This window comes from Oryctolagus cuniculus, chromosome 2, assembly GCF_051225735.1.
Source record: "Oryctolagus cuniculus isolate XC-2025 breed Fujian yellow rabbit chromosome 2, ASM5122573v1, whole genome shotgun sequence".
NCBI lineage: Eukaryota > Metazoa > Chordata > Mammalia > Lagomorpha > Leporidae > Oryctolagus > Oryctolagus cuniculus.
In genome coordinates, this window is record NC_142868.1 from 167,283,483 (window position 1) to 167,311,027 (window position 27,545).

General features: G+C 39.6%; 1 long non-coding RNA gene across 7 annotated transcripts in view; it reads right to left on the bottom strand.

Moving 5' to 3' along the window:
* Window positions 1-27,545, bottom strand: part of LOC108176367 (uncharacterized) — a 176,283-nt gene that overhangs the window by 55,490 nt on the left and 93,248 nt on the right. Inside the window, exon 4 of one of the 7 annotated variants that reach the window (XR_016229436.1) lies at window positions 12,344-19,016. The exons of 5 other annotated variants lie outside the window; for them this stretch is intronic. This is a non-coding gene — a long non-coding RNA (uncharacterized LOC108176367). Of the gene's footprint in view, window positions 1-12,343; window positions 19,017-23,754; window positions 26,029-27,545 lie in introns of those variants that run through there. One more of the 7 variants, XR_016229437.1, reaches the window with a different exon arrangement.

A 27,545-nucleotide genomic window follows, 5' to 3' on the forward strand; every position in this document is an offset into this window, starting at 1 on the left:
ATAGGCAGAAGTGCAGATGGGAGGGAAGGTAGGATGGGAAGAATCGCTATGTTCCTAAATTTGTATATATGAAATGCATGAAGTTTGTATACCTTAAATAAAAAGATTTCTAGGTAAAAAAAAAAAAGATAAGTAAAATAAAATTTAAAAAATGTAATTTGCTTTTAGTCATGTGTTTATGTGTTCTTACATAACTTCGTTATAGAATAATATGGTTTTTGAAGCTGTTCAAATTTTTCGTAGATACTATATATGTTAAAACTAAATGGTGTGCTACAAATGAATAATTATTGTACTCTTCACTAGGACCAGGCCAATGCTGAGAAATTACCATCTGTTTTCTCATTTCATCTTCATAAAAAGCAGAGTAAGATGAATGTATTTAGTAATATGCATTATATACTTCAAAAGATTTTAAGAGAGGATTTTGCATGTGCACACTGTAAAAAGTTGACACAAGTTTAAGGTGACTGATAAGTTAGTTACCCTAAATTGGTCATTTCTATATATATACAGGAATCAAAATATCACATTATACTTCACAAATATGTACAAGTACTATATGTCAATCAAAAATAATAATTTTAAATAATATGAGGAAAAGCAGTTATTAAGACAGAAAGATTATACACATTGCCCAAAGTCACCACAATTAGTACAGAAGTCACTTCATTACATAACAAATGTGTCATCAAAATAAGCACTAGCTCATTGGAGTTACAGCAGGATTTCATCACTGAGCTTTATAACACAATAATTGGCATTTTTTTTTTTTTTTTGACAGGCAGAGTGGACAGTGAGAGAGAGAGACAGAGAGAAAAGTCTTCCTTTGCCGTTGGTTCACCCTCCAATGGCTGCCGCGGCCGGCACGCCAATCCAATGGCAGGAGCCAGGTACTTCTCCTGGTCTCCCATGGGGTGCAGGGCCCAAGCACTGGGGCCATCCTCCACTGCACTCCCGGGCCACAGCAGAGAGCTGGCCTGGAAGAGGGGCAACCAGGACAGAATCTGGCACCCCGACCGGGACTAGAACCCGGTGTGCCGGCGCCGCAAGGCGGAGGATTAGCCTAGTGAGCTGCGGCGCCGGCTCAATAACTGGCATTTGATACACAACTGTTGATGTTCCAATAGTATGTTCTGAATGTTCCTCTTCATATTCATAAGCTAGAATACTAATCACAAACTTGATGGCATAAGGAAAGGTTCCTTCTGAGGGTGATTAAATCATAAGAGTGGAATACCCACGCATGAGGTTAGTACCCTTATGAGAAGATACATATGGGAGCTTTCCTCTGCTCTCTACGTGTGAAAATACAACCAGAAGAGGGCTTTCTGCAATCGAGGAAGGAGCACTCATCAGATATAATCTTCAGTCACCTCGAGCTTAGATTTCCCAGTCTCCAGAAATCTAAGAAGTATGTTTACTATTTAAATCACTCAGTTGGCCAACGCCATGGCTCACTAGGCTAATCCTCCACCTGCGGCGCCGGCATACCGGGTTCTAGTCCCAGTTGGGGCGCCAGGTCCTGTCGCGGTTGCTCCTCTTCCAATCCAGCTCTCTGCTGTGGCCCGGGAAGGCAGTGGAGGATGGCCAAGTCCTTGGGCCCTGAACCCGCATGGGAGACCAGGAGGAAGCACCTGGCTCCTGGCTTTGAATCAGTGTGGTGCGCCGGCCATAGCGGCCATTTTGGTGGTGAACCAACGTTAAAGGAAGACCTTTCTGTCTGTCTGTCTGTCTGTCTCTCTGTCTAACTCAGCCTGTCAAAAAAATTAAATTTAAATTTAAATCACCCAGCCTATTATATTTGTCATGGAAGCCTGAATCGACTACAAAATCTAACCTTTAGCCCAGAAAGGATTCAATCAATGGAATTCAGAGACCCAGGCTGATATATTGGGTGGTATAGTGAATTATATACTCCTTAGCTTCAAATACCACAAAGAGCTCAATCTCTACCACTGATCACACCTGTAAGCAAAAGCACGATGTTCTAATGGGCAATTGCAGATAATCTTGACCTTTCTGCAGATATATATCTATAACTATACCTATACCTATATCTGTATCTATATCTGAATCTATATCAATATCTATATCTATCTCTCCCAAAATCATCAGGAGAGACTGTAGCTGTATTAAATAAGTTCTTAATAATTTTCTTTATTAATGGTTTATAGTGACAGGTCAAAATAAATCACATGCAAATTAAAATAAGGTAAAACATTGAAAGCCCAAACTTATCAATTCATCATGTATGCTAAGGTTCTATTACGGAATTTTTAGAAGCTACTTTAGGGGCCAGCACTGTGGTGTAGCAGATAAAGCCACGGCCTGCAGTGACGGCATTCCATATGGGTGCCCGTTCGAGACCCAGCTGCTCCTCTTCCGATCCAGCACTCCGCTATGGCCTGGGAAAGCAGTAGAAGATGACCCAAGTCCCTGGTCCTCTGCACCCGCGTGGGAGACTGGGAAGAAGCTCCTAGCTCCCAGCTGCGGATCGGCACAGCTCCGGCCGTTGTGGCCAATTGGGGAGTGAACCAGCAGAAGGATGACCTCTCTCTCTGCCTCTGCCTCTCTGAAACTCTGCCTTTCAAATAAATAAATACATCTTTTAAAAAAGTTACTTTATTCTCTATACCATATTATTGGGCTAAAAGACAACACATTCACATGTAGCATTCACATTCCTTTCCAGGGAGAGATTAAAGAAAGTACACACAGTCTGACCTTCTGATTTTGAGCATCTTCACGTTAGAAGATTTCTCTTGGTCTTTTAGAAACTGTGATTTCAGTTTCAAGTGAGTTGAATAATCTTTCCAAAACTTTGGAATGTCAAGTTTTTAGATGAGGATTTACTGCTTTGAATTCATCATAAATGGCATTATTACATTACAGTTACTTACAAAATTACCTGAAGTTTAAAATATACGTAACTCTTTTAACCATCTACGTGGGAGAAATGGGGAGATTTTAATCAAAGGCTGCAAATTTTTAGATATAAGTTGAATAAATTCTGGAAGTCTAACATACAATATAGTGACTATGGTTAACAACACAGTATTGTTTACTTTAAATTGGCCAAGAAGTATATCTTAATTGTTCACACTGCACACATTGGATAAACACAGCGTGCATATAAAGTACCAACTGAATGTGATGATGGATGTGCTCATTAACTTATAGTAGTGATTTCGAAATATATATGTGAACAAACCATCACACTGTACACCTTTAAAATATACAATTCAGTGTGTGTGTTGTGTGTGTGTATTCAATAAACCTGGAAAAATAAATATAATGCAAAATTTAAAAATAAATAGACTGCAACAGAAGTACTCAGAAAAAAATAATGTCAGTATTTGTTATTTCAACAAAGACAAATTCTTTAGCTAAAGAGTTTTAGAAGCTAAAGCTTTTTATTCTCAATACCATGAGGCTTTCTCTGTCTTTCTAAGTTAAAGTAGGTACACTGTGTGTGTGTATGTGTTTGTGTGTTCATAGAAATAATTACATTAAATAGACTAAACCATCTTACCCTATACAATGCAATGCTTGAGTGAACTAATTGTAGTTCATATTTTTATATGCTTTTCTTTGTTCTGGAAATGAGAAAGTATCATGAATGGAAAGAAATATTGAAAGTATGAGAAAATAAAATATCCCCAAAATTTACATCTCTCTGTATTTACGTAGAGAGAGAGGAAGAGGGAGAGAGAGTCTTAAAATGTCAGAAAGAGATCTGAAAACTAAAATCACTTTTCCAGTACTCATTTGATAGATGAGTACACCACGGCCAAGGTTTTTGAAAGATCTTCCCATGATATAAAGTACAACATTGGTGTTCATCGTCTATGTAAAAAGCACTATCTGCTGTGAATAAAATGTTACCAATCCTTATAAAACAGTTTGTTTTAGTTACTCTTTTGTCATTCAAGCTATTGTAAGAATTCAAATTAGGGAGGATTTAGTATGTGCAAATGGCCAATGGGGCTGGGGGTTGGAGGGCCCCTTCAGAGGTAGGTGGAATTGAAGTAGGCAGGCATGTAGGTTAAAATCAATTAGGTTTGTGAGCTGGAAGACCACACCTTCACCATGCCCCGTGAGACCCTATGCCCTACCTGATACCTTCACCAGGCCCCCATGTGACATCATGCCCTACCTGGCCATACCTGAGCGCCCACAAGCCACTCCCCTGTGAGAAATATATAAAAGGCAAGGAGCGTCCCAAAAGGCACTCTGCCTCTGCTTTGCTGCAGGTGATAAGCGGTGGATAGCAGCTCAAGGCACTTGCTGCACGTGGCTTTTGGCTTGCTCTCTGCTTGGTGTGGATGCGACCCTAGTTTCCAGACTTTCCCCTCTCTTTAAACTGAACTAAAGCCCTCATTTTCCTACGCACCTTTCGCACTAAATAAAAGCCTAAAAATGTACCATGCTGCCTTATTTATTGATGCCGGTATTTAGAATTCTTCTCTAAATATTAGGCAAGAACCCTCTCAGGCTTATTAATATTGGGGATTTATTAATAGGCATATGGTGATATCATATGGCACCCCAAATTCCAGTAACATATGTGGCACCCCAGATTGTGTTTCTGGGGAACTTTAAGGGCCACAGTTTGACATATATTTTAGGGGGTCATTTCCGATATCAGAATGTCCTTCACAAGCAAGCTGTCAGTGTTGGCTGGAAAGCCTGTGTCCAGGCCAACTGGCATCTCCCCCACTAATAGCACCTTGTGCTGCACGTATGACCTTGCAGCTTTAAGTCACACCTTCAGGGTGGGTGCAATCTTTCACCCAGAGCTAGAAGGGGAAAGGGATGGGGAAGGGGCTGAGCCCCTGGGGAGAGTCAGACTGATTCTATCTCCTGTGACCTTATGGCTTGAAATCACACCTCCATTGTGGCTGCAAGCTTTCATCCAGAGCTAGCAGAGGGGGCTGAGCCTCTAAGGAGACAGTCTCCATGAGCCCCAAGCCTATCAAGATCAGTATGTGAAACCCCCTGTCCAATGGGCACCCCAATAGGATGACCCAGTGAACATATAGTAATGCCTTAAATACCCGGGACACTTCCTCAAAGCCAGTGTCCCCCTCGGGCACTCTGCCTGGTCTCCTCTCAGACCAGACGCTTTCTCTGTCGCTTGCCAATTGAATAAAGCTTTCTGCCTCTTTGCAAATTGTTCCCTGCTTTTTATTTCTATACTAAACTGAGGAAAAGAATCCATGAGACTTGCTCCTGCAACAGCCCTCCCCTCCGTGACCAGTGACAGTATGAAGAGTGACACCTGGGCAAATTCCTGAAGGATAGGAATAATTTGATCTGAGTGAAAAGTACACCAAGAGTGTGCCAGGTCAGCTTATCAAAATTGCATCTGTAGAACATTGATTTATTTCATTGAAACAATTTGTACTGCAGAAATAAGGCCATATTGCAGTACCAAGGTTCAAGTTCTGGCTCAGCTACCAATTCTAGCTTCCTGCTAAAGACACCCTCAGAAACTCAAATCATTGGTCCCTGTCACTCATGTGGGAGACCTGGATTGGATTCAGGGTTCTTGGTTTCAGCCTGGCCCAGCCCCAGGTTTTATAGGAATCTATGGGGTGAACCAGTGGATGGGAGATCTCTGTTAGTCTGTCTCTCTCTCGCAACCAAAAATATTTCCTATTTAACTATTATTGTTTGTTGCCTGAAGAGATATAAATAAAGGTTTATTGGAATGTTTTGTTATCCCTTTGCCGTGAAAGAGTAATTAATTTAAGATACCTTTAATCTTATCTTCTATCAAGAAACTGGAGCAGGCATTTAGCCTAGTGGTTAAGATGCCTGCAACGCACCCTGGAGTACCTGAGTTCAGTTCTTAGCTGTGGCTCCTGATTATAATCTCCTGTCAATCAGACCCTGAGAAACCACAGTGATAACTACTTTGGGGATTCCTGGAATGAGTTCCCTCTTCCCAGCTTCAGCCATGGCCCAGACAGCCATCATGGGCACTGGGTGTGGCGGGGATGGGGGTAGGGGCAAGGAATGAACTAGTGAACCATCAGATGGGAGTGTGCTATCATCTTTCTCTTCTCTCTCTCTCTCTTGCCCTCAGATAAACAATTTTTTTAAAAAGATTTTTTTTTTTTTGACAGGCAGAGTGGACAGTGAGAGAGAGAGAGACAGAGAGAAAGGTCTTCCTTTTGCTGTTGGTTCACCCATCAGTGGCCGCCACAGCCGGTGCGCTGCTGCCGGTGCACTGTGCTGATCCCAAGGCAGTAGCCAGGTGCTTCTCCTGGTCTCCCATGGGGTGCAGGGCCCAAGTACTTGGGCCATCCTCCACTGCACTCCCGGGTCATAGCAGAGAGCTGGCCTGGAAGAGGGACAACCGGGACAGAATCCTGCGCACCAACCGGGACTAGAACCCCGTGTACCAGCGCTGCAGGCAGAAGATTAGCCTATTGAGCCGTGGCGCTGGCCTTATTTATTTATTTTAAAGAGAGAGTTACAGGAAAGGACAGGGATCTTCCATCCATTGGTTCACTTCCCAAATGGCCAGGGCCAGCCAGGGCCAAAGCCAGGAGCCAGGAGCTTCTTGCAGTTCTCCCACTTGGGTGCAGAAGCCCAAGCACTTGGACCATCCTCTTCTACTTCCCTAAGCACATTAGCAGGGAGCTGGATTGGAAACGGAGCAACCAGGACAGGAACAGGTGCCCATATGGGACGCTGGCATCACAAGTGGCAGCTTAACCTGCTATAGCACAATATTGGCCCCATAAATTAAATAATAAGGTTTTTAAAATTTGTTCTCTATTAAGAAACCAAGAGCCCAGAGCTGGAGCAAAATTTTATCCTAGTTTCTACAAATAGCTGGTCTCCTGAATATGTGGAAAACTCTGAAGATGATAAAATTTGTTACTCTGTGAAGAGAGAGTAAATCCACATGTATACAGAGGTGGCTGGACTATAATAGGATGAATTACACCCAGCAGAAGACACTTGATGATTGGATGGTACCTTATGCCTTGGGATGCTGGAAGAATTCTGCTGATGGGAAACTGAAATCTGACTTGGATGTCACATCCTGATCCACATGGTGCTTTCACATGCCTTATTTTTTGAGCCCTTGTTCGCACTGTCCACCACGCGCGTTGTCACACAGTTTTCACAGATGAGGAAACAGGTTCAGAGAAGCTGTTTGTCCAAGGTCAGGTAGCAATGACAGGCAAAATCAGATATTGAGTTTCCCAGCCCAGAGATCTTCTTACAAACTCTAAATGTCTGCACAGATTAAATTGAAAAATTAAACATTTCCTCTATTAATATTTATGATACTAAGAGAAAAAGTGTCGAAGATGGCTGAGAGGAGATTTGAATTGCTTAGGATGAAGCACTGGAAAAGAAGCAAACCAGATACACGAGCAGAGGCCAAGGTTTCTGAGCACATCAATGAACCATCCACGCTTGAGGAGAGTCTGGTGGCAAACGTCATGGGAGTCACAGATGGAGGAAGTTAGCAAGCAATGTGTTTATTATAATGGGTGATGTTCAACACGAGTCATTTAGATACCTATATGCATTTTAGCTTAATGTAAAATGGCTTCAGTATGTTGATTTTTTAAATCTGATACAAGGTCCCTCTTCTATTCAGTCACTATATGCTTAGAAATTTTTCATCTGTGTTACATATAAATGGAACACCACAATGGTCAGAATTCTCTGTTGTCTGATAAATTATTTTATTTTCATCATGTTAGGGTTGTGAATATGACATAGCTTTTGCTTAGATAGTAAATTAAAAATTGAAACATTCTTTATCTCAGAGGATTCTCTCAAGCCCGTGTCTTAACACTTCCTTTCATTTCTTCTTGACTGAGCTTATAACAAATCCTTGAAGCAGGGAAGTAGCTTCCTTGATAAGGATTCTTGGATTTGCCCTTTGAAAGGCTTTAGGTAAATTTCCCATTTTTCTAGAAAAAGTACTATTAGTACTGTCTTTTTTCCTGCAGACTTTAAAATTATATTGGACAACTCAGTTGAATTATTATATTATGTATGTGTTGTGCATAAAATGGATTAGTATTTGAGCGTGTATCTACAAGTGTCCTATTACTGCTACACTTTTATTGAAAGTTTCAGAATCACTTGGCACCACACACAGTATTCAGTGTACTTCTTATACAGTAAAATATTTGCAAGTGTTTAAGATCTCTGGTTGCATTATAAAGGGACTTCCAAAAGTGTGCAGAAAATTGAGATTAAAAGATAATGCAGGGGGTTAGCATTGTGGTACAATGTCATAACGCCTATTCGAGTCTCAACTACTCCACTCCTTAGCAAATCCCCTGATAGTGCATCTAAGAAGAAAGTAGATGTTGGCCCAAGTACACAGATCCCTACCACCTATGTGGAAACCTGGATGGATTTTCTGGCCTGGCACTAGTTGTTTGGGAAATGAAGGCCTCTCTCTCTCTCTCTCTCTCTCTCTCTCTATATATATATATATATATATATATATATCTGTTTCAATCCATCCAGTCACTTGCCTTTCAAATAAATAAATCTCTATAAATAAATAGAAATGAAAAAAGATAGTGTAAAATTTCCTTGAACATTTTGAAGTAGCCACATATTTCATGATAGTGAAGCCTTAATTAAATCCTAGATATTAGGCCGGCGCTGCATTCACTAGGCTAATCCTCCGCCTTGCGGCAACGGCACACCAGGTTCTAGTCCCGGTCGGGGCGCCGGATTCTGTCCCGGTTGCCCCTCTTCCAGGCCAGCTCTCTGCTGTGGCCAGGGAGTGCAGTGGAGGATGGCCCAGGTGCTTGGGCCCTGCACCCCATGGGAGACCAGGAAAAGCATCTGGCTCCTGGCTCCTGCCAGGATCAGCGCGGTGTGCCGGCCGCAGCGCGCCGGCCGCGGCGGCCATTGGAGGGTGAACCAACGGCAAAGGAAGACCTTTCTCTCTGTCTCTCTCTCTCACTGTCCACTCCGCCTGTCAAAAAAAAAATCCTAGATATTATATAAATTTATTGGTGATATAAATGAAAAAGCTATTGGTTTAGATAACAAAAGATGCAATATGAATATACAAATAAGAAACAGAAACTGTTGAACACCTATTTTGTGCATACCAACTTAATTTAATTTATAAAATTTATACATTATTTTTATAAATTAAAAGTTTAATTTTTATAACAATATTTTTACAATTTTTACAATAATCTTCAATTTTTGTTTACAATAAGAATTTATAATAAGCATCAAATGATGTGGTTTTCCACACAACTTATCAATGGTAAGTATGAGGGCTAGCTCCGTGGCTCACTTGGCTAATCCTCCGCCTGTGGCGCGGGCATCCCATATGGGCGCTGGGTTCTAGTCCTGGCTGCTCCTCTTCCAGTCCAGCTCTCTGCTGTGGCCCGGGAGCGCAGTGGAGGACGGCCCAAGCACTTGGGCCCTGCACCCACTTGGGAGACCAGGAGGAAGCACCTGGCTTCTGGCTTCGGATCGGCGCAGTGCGCCGGCCATAGTGGCCATTTGAGGGGTGAACCAATGGAAGGAAGACCTTTCTCTCTGCCTCTCTCTCTCACTGTCTTACTCTATCTGTCAAATAAAAAAAATGGTAAGTATGGAATTCAATCCCAAAGCTAACCACAACTCTTTTGTCCTTTACAACATGTTGATCTTCAAAATTCAGCTATGATCCTTACCCTTAATACATAATGTGGTGACTAAATTGCAGAGACACGAGAAAGTAAAAAAGATGTGAACATATCAGGATAATTACAAATGTTCTCTTGTAGGGAACTGTGTGGGTGGCTACACTGCCTGTGATTAAGTACTAACTGATACCCTGGGTCAACCAGTAGCTAATTTTGGCTTGATGGATAACATGTGGCATGATTTTGGCAAAAACAACAAAATGAACATTTAATGAACGTATACTATGATGTCATACAACACACAATTTAGTACTTCTGCTATTTCATGTACTCAGCCCTAAAATCACTCTATTTGCAAGCAAGCAGGTTTTTAAATAGAGTAAGTATAAGAGCCTACATCTAGATCTACCATGTTGTATAAATATCTCAATGTTAGGTTACAGTGAACAGAATGCTACGGGTGTTGCAGGGAAAGGAACTTGCACTGTTATTTATATGCCTTGGAAATAGCTTAAGATCTGCAATGAAAAATGCATTATTTTTCCCATTTCCTTACATTAGGGTTTTATAAGTGATATCCCTGAACTAGAAAGAAGATCCAGAGGTCACTATCTGTGGAATCTAATAATTTGAGTCGACTTCGTTCAAGACAGTTGGGCAGTGGGCAGGGATGCGTGTTGTGGTGCAGCAGGTTAGTCCCATGGCAGAGTACTTGGGATTGAGTCCCAACGTGCTTCTCATTCGTTTTCCTCTAATGCAACTTGGAGGCAGTAGATGATGTCTCAAGCACTTTGGTTCCAGCCACCCACGTGAGAGAAATGCATATATTACCAGCTCGAATTTTACCTTTAGAAAAATTGGAAAACTACATTTCTTTACTATTTTATTTTATTTTCAGTGCCTAGGAAAATTACCACAATAAACATTTATATTTATGAATAATGCCTCATTAGTCAATGCCCTCATATGGTAGACAAGATATATATGCATACTCACCATCTCTTTAAGTTTGGTCCATTTTGCAGAAGTAACCAAGAAATATTCCAGCAATAAATTAGGAAGACATTTCTAACATAATCTTATTTTTTTTTTTTTTGACAGGCAGAGTGGACAGTGAGAGAGAGAGACAGAGAGAAAGGTCTTCCTTTGCCGTTGGTTCACCCTCCAATGGCCGCCGCGGCCAGCGCGCTGCGGCCAGCGCACCGCGCTGATCCGATGGCAGGAGCCAGGTGCTTTTCCTAGTCTCCCATGGGGTGCAGGGCCCAAGCACTTGGGCCATCCTCCACTGCACTCCCTGGGCACAGCAGAGAGTTGGCCTGGAAGAGGGGCAACCGGGACAGAATCCGGCGCCCCAACCGGGACTAGAACCCGGTGTGCCGGCGCTGCTAGGCGGAGGATTAGCCTAGTGAGCCGCGGCGCCGGCCCAACATAATCTTATTTTAATAAGATTTATTTATTTATTTGAAAGTCAGAGTTACACAGAGAGAGGAGAGGCAGAGAGAGAGACAGAGGTCTTCCATCTGCTGGTTCACTCCCCAATTGGCCACAACGGCCAGAGCTGCGCAGATTCAAAGTCAGGAGCTAGGAGTTTCTTCCGGGTCTCCCTTGTGGGTGTAGGGACCCAAGGACTTGGGCCATCTTCTACTGCCTTCTCGGGCAATAGAAGAGAACTGGATAGGAAGTGAAGCAGCCAGGACTTGAACTGGCGCCCATATGGAATGCCCACGCTTCAGGCCAGGGCGTTAACCCACTGCGCCACGGTGCCAGCCCCTCTGGCATAATTTTGAATGATCAAAATGAAATGTAAAAGTTGGAGCCAGTGTTGTGGCATAGTGGGTAAAGCCACCATCTGCAATGCTGGCATCCCATATGGGTGTCAATTCATGTCCTGGCTGCTGCAATTACAATCCAGCTCCCTGCTAATGGCCTGAGGAACAGCAGCAGACTATGGGCACAAGTCCTTGGGCTCCTGCTACCTAGGTGGGAGACTTGGAAGAAGCTCTTAATTCTTGCTTCCACCTTGTCTAGCGCTGGCCGTCGCAGCCATCTGGGTAGTAAACCACAGGATGGAAGATCCTGCTCTCTGACTCTCCCTTTCTCTTTCTGTAACTCTGACTTCCAAATAAGTAATAAATATTTTTTAATTGTTTAAGATTTATTTATTTATTTATTTGCAAGGCAGAGTTATAGATAGGCTGAGGCAGAGAAAGAGAGAGAGGTCTTTCATCTGCTGGTTCACACCCTAGATGGCCTCAATGACCAGAGCTGCACCGATCTGAAGCCAGGAGCCAGGAACTTCCTCCAGGTCTCCCACACTGGTGCAGGGGCCCAAGGACTTGGGCCATCTTCTACTGCTTTCCCAGGCCATAGCAGAGAGCTGGATCAAAAGTGAAGCAGCCGAGACTCAAACCAGTGCTCCTATTGGATGCCAGCACTGCAGGCTGCAGCTTTATTTGCTATACCACAGTGCCGGCCCCTTAAGCCCTTTTTTCGTAATCTAGAATTTATAGATAATATTTCAAGTATGAGATGGGACTTGGATTAGATAATCTTTAAGTTTTTTATACCAATCCTAGAATTTCATATTCTGTTTCAACAGGATTTAGTGAAATGTTAGCAGGATATATAAAATATACCAACTCTTATATATTCAGGAAAGTATTTGAGCTTTATGATAGAAAATAAACCTGCTACAGTTTATTTCTTTATTGAACAATGATTTCTTAATGTCTTACATTCACAGATCATCACTTTGTTTAGTCTGTTATAAAATACCATAAATTTGGGAACTTATAAATAACAGAAATTGAATTCTCACATTTCAAGAGATTGAGAAGTCCAAAATTAATGCACCAGCAGATTTGATGTTGGTGAGCACCTGTTCTGATTCATAAACAATGTCTTCTTGCTGTGCCCTTACATAATGGAAGAGCCAAGGGGTCTCTCTGGGTAATTCTTTTCTAAAAGCATTAATCCTGTTCATGATAGCTCCATACTAATGATCCAATCACTCCCTCACCCCACCCCAAGGCCTCACCTCCAAATCACACTGGGGACTAGGTTGGAGAGGCAGGACAAAAAATTCAGACCTTAGCCATTACTTATATTCCATTACATATACATGGATGTCTCAGTGGTTTCTGAAAAGAAGGAGCTTAAAAAGGGCGGGTATTCATTAATTTCATATTGTGCTGAGAAAGCAAAGATTGAGAGATGTGATTTAATACAAGATCTCATAAGTAAAAACTGAAAAAAAGTCAAACTCAGCTTTTGATTTTCCATCTTACCTCTTTTTATATCATTCTTCCTTTTGAACATTTTAAAATTTCATGAAATATACATTTTAATTTTATTAGTAATAATTGCATATATGTATGGGCTATAGTGTATATTTCAATACATATATACAAGGTGTACATATGAAAATAGGATAATAAATATTTCCCCTCCTTTGACATCACTTTATAACTGTAGGCTTAGAATTTCTTTCTTCTCTTTATTCATACATTATATACTAGGTTATTTTGAACTACAGTCTCCCCATGTATAATATTACATTATATAAAATCCAAGCATTAAACATAATATTATTATAGTACAATAAGCCATATTATTCTCATTATTTGATAAAATGAAATATTAACTGTAGATCAAGTGAGGTAAACATTTATATTGTTATAATTAATGGTTACTTTTAATGTAGTTGAAGTGCAAAAAGAGACACAGATCAGAGTGAGAGACAGAGAAAGATTTACCCTCAAATTGTTTCTCCTCAAATGCCCAGCTGGGATCTGGGAGCTCAATCTTTGTCTCCCATGTGACTGGAAGGGATTCATTGGCTTGAGCTATAACTTGCTGCCTCCCAGGGTCTGCATTAGCAGGAAATTGGAGTCAACAGCCAAACCTGAGTATCAAATGCTGTAAGAGGTATATAAGAGGTACTCTTACATGGAATGTGTCTCATAAAACACCTTAATAGCCTGGCCAAACACCTGCCCCTACAACTATCATTTATTTGTTCACTAGTTTATTGGGTCTCCATAGTAGTAGATGGCAAGACTGATTAGAGGAATGTTTCTGTCTCTCTTGTTAGCTAATTTCAATTATATAAAGAACGTTTATCATTGAGTTTTTTGAATATTTGTTGCTTAAATGAATAATAAATGAATATGTAGTTTAAAACATTAGTCACATGGCTCTTTATAAAATAAACATTGGGCAATATACAAAACAAGAGATTCAACAACATTTTTGTAAATAAAACCACGTGAAATACATAATCATAAACATGAGTTTGTGAAATGTCACAAATAGGACAATCTAAGTATCAAGATTAAATGTGTGTAGAAGAGGCAATTAAGTGATCGTCTGCATCACCATCTTTTAATGTACTATTGGACAGTGTAGGAATATGAATTATTGTTTAGTCAAAATGGAGCTTCAGCTCCATATTCTTGGTTCATTTATCTTTCTTTTGGGAATCATCTATTATTTTGCTAATCCTGGTAGTTTCTTGTTATTTTCACTGAAAGTAGAGAAGGATTGTGAATCATGATTGACCTTCAAAGAGAAAAAAAAACGGATTCTGATCAATGGGAAGTATTAAATGATATGCAGATGTAAGAAGATGATAAAAATAGATCTAGGATATGGATTTTGAACTTGTTATCAGGTGGTAAGACAGAGTAAGTTCACTGGGGTCTCAGGAGGCTGCTCTGAAATAATACATAGTAAATGGATCCTGGTATTCATGCCATTGTTAAGATGGACAGGCTGATTCTGTTTAATCTTCAAACGTCTACAAACCTTCTTTCATTACATGCTTTGCAAAGAAATTTGTTCATTCTTCTTGTTTCACAAAATATCTGGAGTTTCACTGTCTTAAAATTAATTTGGTGACTTTGAAAATAGTGACACTGAAACACATTTTGGATGGGAAAAAAGCACTTGTTATTTTTAAGAAAATGTAGCAAGCTTTGAGTTCATTTGCAAAAATTATATATTATCTACCTTGCAATCTGTCCCTGTGATATATGTGTATTACTTAAATTTATTTTTTCTGATGAATGTTATAAATAGAGGGTACACTTTTGGTATGATATTTAAAATTATGAAGATAAAACTAACACAAATTTTGGAAGTCTGTTAGAAGTGGAATGTCATGACAAAAGGAGGTGGAATATCAATTTTAATAGGAAGTTAGCTTGTTTAAGGAAAAAAAAAAACAGAAAGAAGCTAGTAATACATTATCTGGAAACAACTTGATGTGATCCAGAAACACAGTGTTTATATTTGGGACAAAAATCATGGATATTCTGGTCAACATTTAACACAAATATATTACATTCTGCATTTGCGGCTCAGCAAAGCAGCAAATTCAATAATTTAGGAGAAAGGGTACAGCCTTGATGATATACCACCAGCTTGAGAAAAGTCGCTTTTCAAGAAGATGGCACCAAAGACAAAGAAGGAAGCTTCTGCCCCTCCCAAAGCCAAAGCCAAAGCCAAAGCTAATCTTTGAAGGTCAAGAATTCAGTGCTTTATTGACGCCATAAACAATGTCAACAACAGGAGTCACTGTGCACTTACTTCCCATGTAGGATCTCTGTCCTTAATGTGTTGTACAATGTGAATTAATGCTATAACTAGTACTCAAACAGTACTTTACACATTGTGTTTCTGTGTGGGTGCAAACTGTTGAAATCTTTACTTAATATATACTAAATTGATCTTCTGTATATAAAGATAATTGAAAATGAATCTTGATGTGAATGGAATGGGGGAGGGAGCGGGAGATGGCAAGGTTGTAGGTGGGAGGGAAGTTATGGGGGGAAAAAGCCACTGTAATCCATAAGCTGTACTTTGGAAATTCATATTTATTAAATAAAAGTTAAAAAAAAAGAATTCAGTGCTGAAAGGCATCCACAAAATAAAGACAATCCACACGTTCCAGCAGCCCAAGGCAGCACATCTTTGTTGGAAGCTCAAATATCCTCAGAAGAGCTCACCTAGGAGAAACAAGCTTGACTACTATGCCATCAACAAGATCTCTCTGACCACTGCGTCTGTTATGAAGAAGCTAGAAGACAACAACACACTCACATTCATTGTGAATGTCAAGGGCAACAAGCACCAGATCCAACAAGCTATGAAGAAACTCTATGGCACTGATAGAGTTTGGCCAACATCAACACTTTGATCGATCTGACGGAGAGAAGGCATATGTTCAACTGGCTCCTGACTATGATGCTATGTGTGTCACCAACAAAATTGGGATCATCTGAACTGAGTACAGCTGGTTCATTCTAAATATTTTTTTCACTATAAAAAAAGGGAAAAGTCCACATGTACTATACAGATAGTAAGAGACTGTTATTGAAGGTGGTGGTGTTGGATGGAGTGCATAGAGGATAGAAAAGAAGACACAAACACAGGGGAAGGACAGAGGAAGAGCCAAAGAAATTATACCTCCCCTGAGAGAGGATTGGGGTCTCCTTGCAATATCTGTCACTGTCTTGGTATTACTGGTGTGGCTGCTTTGGCTGATGTGAATGGCAAGCCCCGCCCTCTCTCTCTATGAAACTATGATATCTCTACTTTATAGGCAGTTAATTCTTTCAGCAGGGACACATTTTCTTTGTGTCTTATCAAGCCATTTTCTTCTTTTCTTACCTTCAATTTTTCATGCTGAAAAAAAATATGGGATTTCTACTTGATTTTTTTTTTGTCACAAGTGTGTCAATGGACATTAATAACAAGAAATTGTGACCACTGTTGTGGTGTAGTGGGTAAAGCTACCATATACAATGCTGGCATCCTGTGTGGGCACTGACTTGTGTCCTCATGGCTTCTCTTCCAACACAGATCCCTGCTAATGCACCTGGAAAAGCAACAGAAGATGGCCCAAGGCCATCATGTGGGAGACCCGTAAGAAGCTCTTGGCTCCTGGCTTCAGTCTTGCCCAGCCTTGGCCATTGTGACCATTTGGGAGTGAACCAGTGAATGGAAGATTCTCTCTCTCTCTCTTTCTCTCTCTCCCCCCCCCCACCGCTGTGTGTGTGTGTTTGACTGTCTGTCTCTCCCTCTCTCTCCCTGTGACTGTGCCCTTCACACGAATTTAATAAATATTAAAAAAAACACAAGAAATTGTTGATGCTAGAACTCTCCCTGACACCAAACTAGTTAATTATTATATTACTACTACTACTACACACACACACATACACACACATCACTTAAGATGTGTTGCTATAATGTTATAGGAAGAAATATGGAAATACAGAGGGAAAATTGCTTATGGAACTTAAAAACTGTAGGAGAATCTTAGTTTTTATAATTTTATAGCAGTCACAGCAAACACTTGTATAGTATTTACAATGAACCAGATATTTTTCCAAATACTTTATTTATATTAATTAACTTAGCCATTTCATGGCAGATATTTTTGCCCATTTTACAGATGAGGAACATCTATACTTTTGCCTTACCCTAGAGGCCATGAGATCCAGAGGGTAGAAGGTCTTAATTTTTCAGAAATATACAAACATAGAATTATTTGAAATAATAACACCATAGTTCAAGGTAGAGTTTTGGTTTAAGAGGAAGTAAAACTTGGAACAGTAGAAATGAATGTCTGAAAGTCAAAATACATTCATTTTAGTTCTTATATGTGAGGTGCCTAGTCATATTTAGAAAAGTAATTTTAGCTCAGCTTATTTTTCCCTTTTTGACATTTAATCTGAGAGCAATTCCATATCTTATATATTTTATATCTAGAAAATGCCATTTTTTTTCTATCCCCCAGCACTTCTGTATAGAACTGTTAACTAGATTGTATTCAATTGGAGTCCATTGACAACATTTTACTATCATCCCTCAGAATCCAGTAAGAGTAGATGGGATTTTTAGTCATATGCATTTGTGGTATTTCTGCTTTTCTATTTTTTATGTTCCTATTAAAGGGATGCATTTTTGGGAAATATTTCCTTAAGAACCTTGGAAGTTGAAGGTGATGGAGATCTAATTAAGGGATAACGTCTGCCAAGTAGAGATTGCTCCCCACCATGATGTTCAGCTCTCCTGCTGGAATGCAGGGTAAAGGGCAAAACGGAAGCATTGGTTTTCCAAGCAGGAGACATTTATGATGTGACAATGCCCTATTACGATTAATTTACTTGCAGTTTACAAATGACTAATGCAAGAGTAATTGTAGCCCCCGTGGACCAGGAAATATTGTTCTCTTGGTTCATTTCTTCTAGCCAGTACAAATCACAGTTGGCAATTTGTATGCAGTACTTGGTGTTTCCTTCTGTCTAAAGTTTATCCCTCTCATTCTCTCTCATTATTATTCTCTTGCAATTTTTCCTTATTTGCCTCTTAATGCCCTCTCAGTTTCCACTGAGTTTCCTTCCTTTTTGTTGTAGTTCTACTGCTTTTGATTTTCTTACCTAAGATAGATGAAGAAATTATTTATAACCCTAAATGTGCATCTGAAAAATAGAACATTTTATTAAAAGTAATTATCTATGGGCCCCACACCAGGAGATTCTAATTCAAGAAGATTCACTGGGCTGTGAAAATCAGCAATTATATGATCTATATTTTTTGAAGTTTCCCATTTGATAACTATTTGTAGCCATATGGGGAGAACCTTAATTTATATCCTTTAATTTACCCAGTCATCTTCCAATTGGTTATTTCAAAGCAATAGGACTCCTGAAATCCAAAAGTGGTGCATCATCTACCTCAGAAAAAATGTTCTCAAATAGAGGTTCCAAATCCACCTGATCTCTGAACCCCCAATTAGCATATGAGCTTGGACATAGATTCGATACTGCATGTTTTTCTGGTTCCCTACTGATTTGATGAATACCACGTGTTTTAGCCAGTGGGCCTTCTGCCCAGAGAGGCAGTTTTGAGAAAAGTCGACTAGGATTGCAGGGCCTCTATTTTAAACACAGTTGTCAGGACTGTGAGCCCTTTCTAGATGAAGGAACAACCAGTAACTATTTCATAAACATCTTTTCTTGCAACAATAACATGGAAAATAATTTGGAATTTTTAAAGTAAACTTGGGTAAGCACACTCATCCTTAAGGAACACAGACGATTTCATCATATGTTAGACCTACAACTCATTCTGCGTATTCCCTAGGATTACACATTTAAAGTATTTCTCATCTGATGCTACAAGCAATGCACTAATAACTATAATATATATATATATATATATATACACATTTCTTTGCATACCTACATGCTGATGTCCTAATGACAAATTTCTAAAGGAAAACTGCAGGTCCATATTTTAATCTGAAAAATGTCCTTTTCCTGCAAACATCATGCCTGATCTGAAGTGCATTCTTTAATCCTATATGAGAGATAAAAAAAGAAGAATTAATACCCTAAGTATCACACAGCTTTTAAAGGGTGGAAGACTGAGTATAACCAAGAACTATTCTAAGTGACTGCTGATCTCATCAAACAGGTAGATAAAAATTTTATTAAGCTCAAATGGATTCTTTTCTTAGTAGCAGTTTTATTGAGATATAAATGATTGAAACAAAAAATTGCACATATTTAATGACCAAGTTGATGATTTGGGGCATAAGTGAGCACATGTCACTATGACCACAACCAAGATCATTGATATATCCAACACTTCCAGGTTCTCTCTTGCTTCTGCACTTGAGGGCTGTGGGTGTGTGGATGTGTGTGCATGTAACCACACTTAACATGAGATCTACCTCCTCAACAGAGATTAAGTCCAGATCTCCCTGAGATAATGATTTCCAAATGAATCCCCAAATCACTTTACACACACACTGGGAAACCCAGAACCCAACAAGATATTTGCAGCATATCAAGCAGCATACATTCTTATGATCAGCTGTGGTTCCTGATGACTGATCTCTGCAGAATTCTTGTTTCAAACCTGACCATTGCTAGTCAGCTTTGGTATCACTTCCAGCCACTAAAGACAGGACACTGGCACAGAGTGAGCATGGAAAAGCTAGAAGAACTACTATCCAACCCCTATTCCCACTATTGGGGATTATTTACTATCGATTTCCCTCATCCTGTGACATGACCACCTTCTCTGCAATGATTATCTTGGCTGAGAATTTGAATCCCTGTGGAGGCTTTATAAATATGCTCTCCTATAGACACCACTCAGATAAGTAAGATAGAGTCTTTGGGAGGTGAAAACAGGAAATGAATTTTAATTCAATTGTTCCTTGTAAATTCTAAGTGCAACCAGATCAAAAGTTATGGTTTTAGACCCTTGATCCAAATCTCATCTTTCCAGATACCAAATCTGCCAGTTCTTTGGCCTCCCACACAAAATCTGCCACTACTGATTCTTGCAGAACAAGTTATTTCTTTTCTTTTACCATTCTGCTTTTTCCTCTGCACATTGCCTAATGGCACAACCTTTCATACTCAAAAAAAAGTTTTTCCAAAATGAAAGTGAAATTCTCTCCTAAGAGAAAATCTGTCACTCTTTTAAGGTGACTGGGTCAAATGTCAGCCACTCTCCAAGAAGGGGAAGGAGGTTTCTTCTTTTCTCACTTATCTCCGTAATATTCCTTTACATTCTGAGTAATGAATATTTATTGCTACCCTCAAGTAGATCCCACAAGTGTTTGAGGCATCAATGAGGGAAAAATAGCAATAAAAGTTGAAAAGCTCAAGCAATCATTCAGAGAAAACCTCTACCCATGGCAATCAGTTTGTGGTGCCTGACTTAAGCACAGGACCTAGAGGTAATTGGATAAGAACCAGGATGTGGCCATTGAATCAATGTATGCCTTTTCTCGGCTGTGCATTTGACAGCCATTGCGATGTTGACTGCTAACCCTGCTACATGTATTTCCAGGAAGTACCCACTGCATACTTTCCTAAATTGCCATACAACTCTCAAGATCATTTACCTCCCATTTGTTAACGTTTGAAGAAAAAAAAAATGTACAAATTTCAACTCTCGCACTTTGAAATGAATCAAAGTTCATAGTTCTTTTTGTTTATTTTTAACATATTTCTTATAATAAATATAATAAATCACATACACCTGAAAGTCATAGTAATCTCTTTGATTCGTTCTAAACTTCTTTTATAATACTATTCTATGAGGCAAAGACCTTACCTTTGCAAACAAGTTTGATCATGCACTTTATAAAACAATGGATCTTTCCTGGCACAGTCATTTCCTAGACCTTAGATACAAGAAGCTATCTATTAAGGATTGGCCCTGTGGATCGTTTCCATTATTGTTACATTGATATTATTCTGCATTGCCTGAAAGATCACAAGGCCCAGTGGAGACATAAAGCACAAAACTAGTTCCTTTCAAGTGATATGTATGAGGATGCTTTAAAAAGTCTATGGGAATGCATAGTATGGAAAAACTATGCATGAGGGTGGCATCTACTTTACCAGATAAGATACAAGTTGATCCTATCCAGCTCTCTGCTATGGCCTGGGAAAGCAGTAGAAGATGGCACAAGTCCTTGGGCCCTGCACCCATGTGGGAAACCCGGAAGAAGCTCCTGGCTCCTGGCTTCAGGTCAGCACAGCTCCAGCAGTTGTGGCCAATTGGAGAGTGAACCATCGGATGGAAAATATCTCTCTCTCTCTCTCTCTCTCTCTCTGTGTAACTCTGACTTTCAAATAAATAAATAAATAACTTTTTTTAAAAAAAGTTAAAATGCTCATACCCTACATCAGAGGACCTGGGTTCTACATTAGCTCTGGCTACTGCCTTCAAATTCCTGCTGATGCAAACTCAGGGAGGCAGCAGTAATGGTTCAAGTAATGGTGTATCTGCCACCCACTTGGGAGACCTAGATTGAGTTTCTGTCCCCCAGCCTTGGCCTTAACCCAGGCCAAGCCTTTGTAAGCGCTTGATAACTGAACCAGTGAATAGAAGTGCTCCTTCTCTTTCCTCCCTCCCTCCCTCCCTCTCTCCCTCCCTCCCTCCCTCTCTCTCTCTCTCTCTCTTTCTTTCTTTCTCTCACTCTCTCTCTCTCTGCCTGTTCTTGCCTCTCTCTCTCTCTCTCTCTCTCAAATAAAGGAAAAATTTAATGCAATTATGCAAGAAAAAAACCACTATGTATGGATACCAAAAAAACACATTTTCACCAGAATATATTTAACTTTAAATCCATTTTTCCAAAAATTTTTAAACTACTCCTATGTTTGCACGTGTGTGTGTGTGTGTGTATTGAATACACTGATAGGTCAAGGCCCTCATCTATGAAGAATATGTATTATTATTATTAAAACTCCTCATGTTTAAGAACCAGTCTCATTTAGAGTAGCCTCTACACAAAATTTAATGGGAATACACACTAGCCTTTCTTCTCTCTGACTTTTTTCTTTCACCTCCTTACTGTCTTCTAACTGTAGAGGTACCCTCTTGGGAATTTCTGAACTGTTTTTTTTTTTTTTTTCTTTACCAGAGAAATCACAGAATCTCAAGAAATCAAGCCAGCCTGTTGAACATCCAGGTGTCATGCCAATAAATAGAAGCCAAGTCTCTCAACATCACACACATAGAGTAAAAGTTTAATTTTGTATAAGATGTTTTAGACTGACTACATTTTGCAGCCCTTTCACATATTATAGCGTCTATTATGCAGAAGTTCACTCCATTTCCATAGTCATATTTTAAAGACAAACTAATGTCTGTTGAGCTATAATCTCCTGTAAATAGTTCCATTAAATGGTTGTTCTTGTGCTGCCTTCAATAACCTATTAAATTCTAAAGATGAAAAGGATAGGAAAATAAAATAAAAGATCTATTGAAAATCTGAGCCCCAAAATAATTGAATAATGGAAAGTACACATTCATATCTAAAGAATTTAAACAAGCAGTCCTTGCTAATAAATCTTTCATAGTTATTTGAGTTTAGTGCATGCTTTTATTTTATATGTTTACATGGAAATAGACATTTGGTGTGCAAAGGAAGTGAAATGTTCTTCATATCTTGCTTTTTTTTTTTTTTTTTTTTTTTTACAGGCAGAGTGGACAGTGAGAGAGAGAGACAGAGAGAAAGGTCTTCCTTTTTGCCGTTGGTTCACCCTCCAATGGCCGCTGCAGCCGGCGTACTGCGCTGATCCGAAGGCAGGAGCCAGGTGCTTCTCCTGGTCTCCCATGGGGTGCAGGGCCCAAGCACTTGGGCCATCCTCCACTGCACTCCCGGGCCACAGCAGAGAGCTGGCCTGGAAGAGGGGCAACCGGGACAGAATCCAGTGCCCCGACCGGGACTAGAACCTGGTGTGCAGGCGCTGCAAGGTGGAGGATTTGCCTATTGAGCCATGGCGCCGGCCCATATCTTGCTTTCAATCAAGCAGAAAAGTTTTATTTATTTTTATGTTTAAAGATTTGATTCTATGATCTTCTGAACTATATTTAGACAGGAAAGATAAAATATTTATTCTATATAATTTTTACTTTAATCCTTTGAAAATATGACATTCATACTTCAGAAAATAAAAGAGAATGCAGAAATAACAAAAATAGGTAGAAGATGCAAAAATAAGCCTTTTATTTCAAACATTCAGCAAAAGTTCCTCAGAGATTATTCTTATTACCCTTTTTTTCTTAGTTTTCCATTGTAAATATGGTGACAAGTTGAAGAGAATGGATGACTTCTCAGATGAAGAAAGACCGCTGTTCTATTAAAAGCATACACATAGGCCTATTTATAGGGAAGTCTTCTCCTTATTAGGACCAAATTAACCAATGAATTCTCTTCATAATTCAATGAAGGTGAAATCCTCCTAACCTACATAGATAGACATAAGTAAAAAAGATTTTTCAGTAAAATATCCTTATTTTTATTCCATACAAAATAATTATCAGAAACTACTCTCCCATGTTTCTCAGTCATCTGCTAATGAACTCATTCTCTGCCTGAATTTTTTTATTTATTTTTTTTTTTTGACAGGCAGAGTGGACAGTGAGAGAGAGAGACAGAGAGAAATGTCTTCCTTTTGCCGTTGGTTCACCCTCCAATGGCCGCCGCGGCCAGCGCGCTGCGGCCAGCGCACCATGCTGATCCGAAGGCAGGAGCCAGGTGCTTCTCCTGGTCTCCCATGGGGTGCAGGGCCCAAGTACTTGGGCCATCCTCCACTGCACTCCCTGGCCACAGCAGAGAGCTGGCCTGGAAGAGGGGCAACCGGGACAGAATCCGGCGCCCCAACCGGAACTAGAACTCAGTGTGCCGGCGCCACAAGGTGGAGGATTAGCCTATTGAGCCATGGCGCCGGCCCTCTCTGCCTGAATTTTCATCACTTTCTCTTTTGTTTTTAAGTCTTTCAATCATATGACCAAGACTGGAAATGCCTTCTGTTTTTAGGAGGCATAGATAGGGCTGGCTATAAACAGGGCTAGTTACAGTTCCCCTTCTTTGAGATTTTTCTTCATTTTCGATATACAACACAGCTGACAGTGATAACATATAATTACATCTGTTCTTCTCTCATTTGGACTATAGTAGAGGTTATAGTAAAAAGATGCAGCCTAAAGTTTCCCAAGTACTAATTTTATTGCCTCATAATAAATCACATTCATTTTCTCGTGGAACTGGAATGTACCATACTTTGTACTATGCCCTCTTACTGATAGCCTTCCAAACCCCTGTGTCCCTACATGAATGAGACTTGATCATGGTACAGGTGCCTTGGTAGAGCCCAGAACTGTGCTGCAGGATGGTCCAAGCATCCCCTAACTTTGAGAATAACCTTGAATTCCAGTCGAGTTCTAAAGGTAACGGGAAGAGAACAGAAAACGTTTTGAGCATCCTTCTTGTGCCATGAAGGGGATATAGAAAGGAAGTAGACACTTGTGTTGGATGCCTTTAAGAGTATAATTTTACTTCTACCAAATGAAACACACATAGGACAAATGGAATCTGTAGAGTTAACCTTAAAAAAAAGTTATTTAAATATTGAAAAACATTCGTGTATCTTTAAAATTTTTAATCAGTGGTACTTATAAAGTCTTTAAAATTCCTTCTAGTAAAATTCAGATTAACCAAAATCAACAAAACAAGCTCTTTCCTTTTGCCTGTGCAGATGTGAGAGTTCTGTTTCTTAATAAAAAAAAAAAAAAAAAAAGCTTAGCTTTACTTGAACAGTAACTCAAATGAGATATTATCAGGAATATTTAAGATAGATTTCCCTCCCCATCTCCTTCTTCTTCCTTCCTTCTTGTTAATCTTGTCTTTTTCCACCACTCCTTTGCATACTTCCTGACAAACACTTGCTCCTAAGATCCATGCAGGGGACTTATCAGGCACAGAAAAAAGGAATGAAAGGTACAGCCACATAGACCCTGAGATGATCCAAATAGACTGGAAGAACTCACATCTCTGGCCAGAGAAAAAAGCAATGTCAGGACATTGCTCTCTGGGCAGAAATAGCTAATATTTACAGATAATATAGAAACTGTCATTTCATCAACCTGTGTTAGGGCATTTTTAGTATTTTTATGGCGATATTAATTTGACTTTCCCTGATATTCTGCCTACATTCCTGTGTATAAAATCAAGCTTGAGTGACCCTTGGATGTATTTTAAAAGATGCATTTTCCCAAGCTGCAGCTTCTTGTGCTGTAGTGGATGGAAATATAAATAGCCACAGATAAAATGTGGCCGATAAGAAGAGAGTCCCTGGAAAGTTTCTCATCCTTTAAAGGACCTGCTTTCTGTGTTTAGACAGGGGAAATCAGCCAATGCTTGGGGTGACGACTTAACTGACTCTGATCAGTATTTTGGTGTTGCCCCTTATTCCTTAGCTCCAAAACTATTGAAGCTCAAAGTAGCAACATACTTATTATGAAGCAGCAGCCCCCCCCCTTAAAAAAATAAAAGAAACAACAAGCAAAGCAGGAGAGGGAGGGAAATAGTGCAAGAGTGGGGTAGAGAGAGAGAAATGCATGGCAAGAGGCAATTTCATATTCCAAAACAAATTTCTTTCTAAGATCCATGAATCAGAATTGTTTTTATAGAGTCCATATAATGTTAATAGTAATGTTTAACAAGTACTAAGAACTTTAAACATATAAACTACACACAAGTCCATGTCTAATACTTTTAGGTTCTTTGCCTCTTCCTCATCTGAGAACCATGCGAGGAATTTGGCAATTTGCTCAATGAAGGTTCTTTCTTATCTTTCATAAATTGCTTCTTCCACTAGTTTTAATTCTCATACTCCTTAATTAAGAGACACATCCTTTGTCTAATTCCTGCCTCAAGGTAAATTATGTACGTTCTCTGAGTCCAATACCAGATATAGGAGAACAAACTTCATCTTCTGCCATCAATGTAGAATTGGAATTCTTCTGAGATAAAAGAAAATTAAAAATGATCCTACGACTGTGAAAAAATGATAAAGTAGAAAGAATCAACAGCAAATCAAATATTTTGACTTGAGTATCTAAGTAGTTTTTCTAGAACTTTATAATATATGTATTTTGCTTTAAGAAAATGACTTCAATCACTATCAATGCATTTCAAAATTGTGCAAATGGCTAAAATAATGTATTTAATCTAAAGAACTGACATTAAATATTATCAATATATGTAAAATTAAAGAAAGGATGAGTATTCACTCGGTTACTGTGTAATTTTTCTCCTAGCTTCCTCTAATTCAGGTCCTGAGTAAAAGACTTTACCAAAGGGCCGGCGCCATGGCTCATTAGGCTAATCCTCCACCTTGTGGCACCGGCACACGGGGTTCTAGTCCCGGTTGGGGCGCCGGATTCTGTCCCCGTTGCCCCTCTTCCAGGCCAGCTCTCTGCTGTGGCCAGGAAGTGCAATGGAGGATGGCCCAAGTGCTTGGGCCCTGCACCCCATGGGAGATCGGATCAGCGCGGTGTGCCAGCCGCAGCGTGCCGGCCACAGCCATTGGAGGGTGAACCAACGGCAAAGGAAGACCTTTCTCTCTGTCTCTCTCTCTCTCACTATCCACTCTGCCTGACAAAAAAAAAAAATTAAAAATTAAAAAAAAAAAAAAGGAAGACCTCTCTCTCTCTCTCACTGTCCACTCTGCCTGTCAAAAAAAAAAAAAAAATACCAAAAACACACTTTGATAGAATTAAACAAACGTAATGACAATAGTCCTTTTCCATCTTGGTTAGAACAATGAAAGATAAATGAAAATAATAACAATTGAAATATATATTTATATATATTTATTACTATCTCTTCTAATTTCCTCACTTCTCCATATAATGAACTAAAAAAATCTAATATATGTCAGCTCATTTAAATAGCAATATAATATCCTTATTATTTGTATGCTGAAGGGAAGAAGCTGAGTAGCCTTGACCCAAAACCCACAGATTTTTCATGTCACATGAGTAATAACAGACATGGCCAGAGTCATTTCAGTAAGCAGAAATGAAATTCAGCAAGGACCCAAAGAGCACACACTTAATTCAAGGCACTTTCTACTTATGTTGCTAAGCTTCTGATTGGAATTATGCTTAATAGAATAGAATTCTTGCCCTGAGAATGAATTCCACTATATAACCTAGGTTATGTACATTTGGTTTAATTTCTTCATTTGCAAAATGGGCATATGAACATCTACCTAACTAGGTTTTAGCAGGAACCATGTAACTCACTGACTGCATGAAATAAGTTTTCAATAAATGCTATCATCATACTTGTCATCAATATTCTTGATCACAAAGATTTTTTAAAGATTTGTCTATCTGAAAGGCAAAGTGAGAGAGAGAGAGGGAGAGAGGGACACAGACAGAGAGACAGACAGACAGAGAAAAGGCGACATAGAGAGAGAGGTTTTCTATCTGCTGGTTCACTCTCCAAATGGCCACAACAGCCCTTGCTGGGCCAGGCTGGCAATCATATGGGATGCCCACACTGTA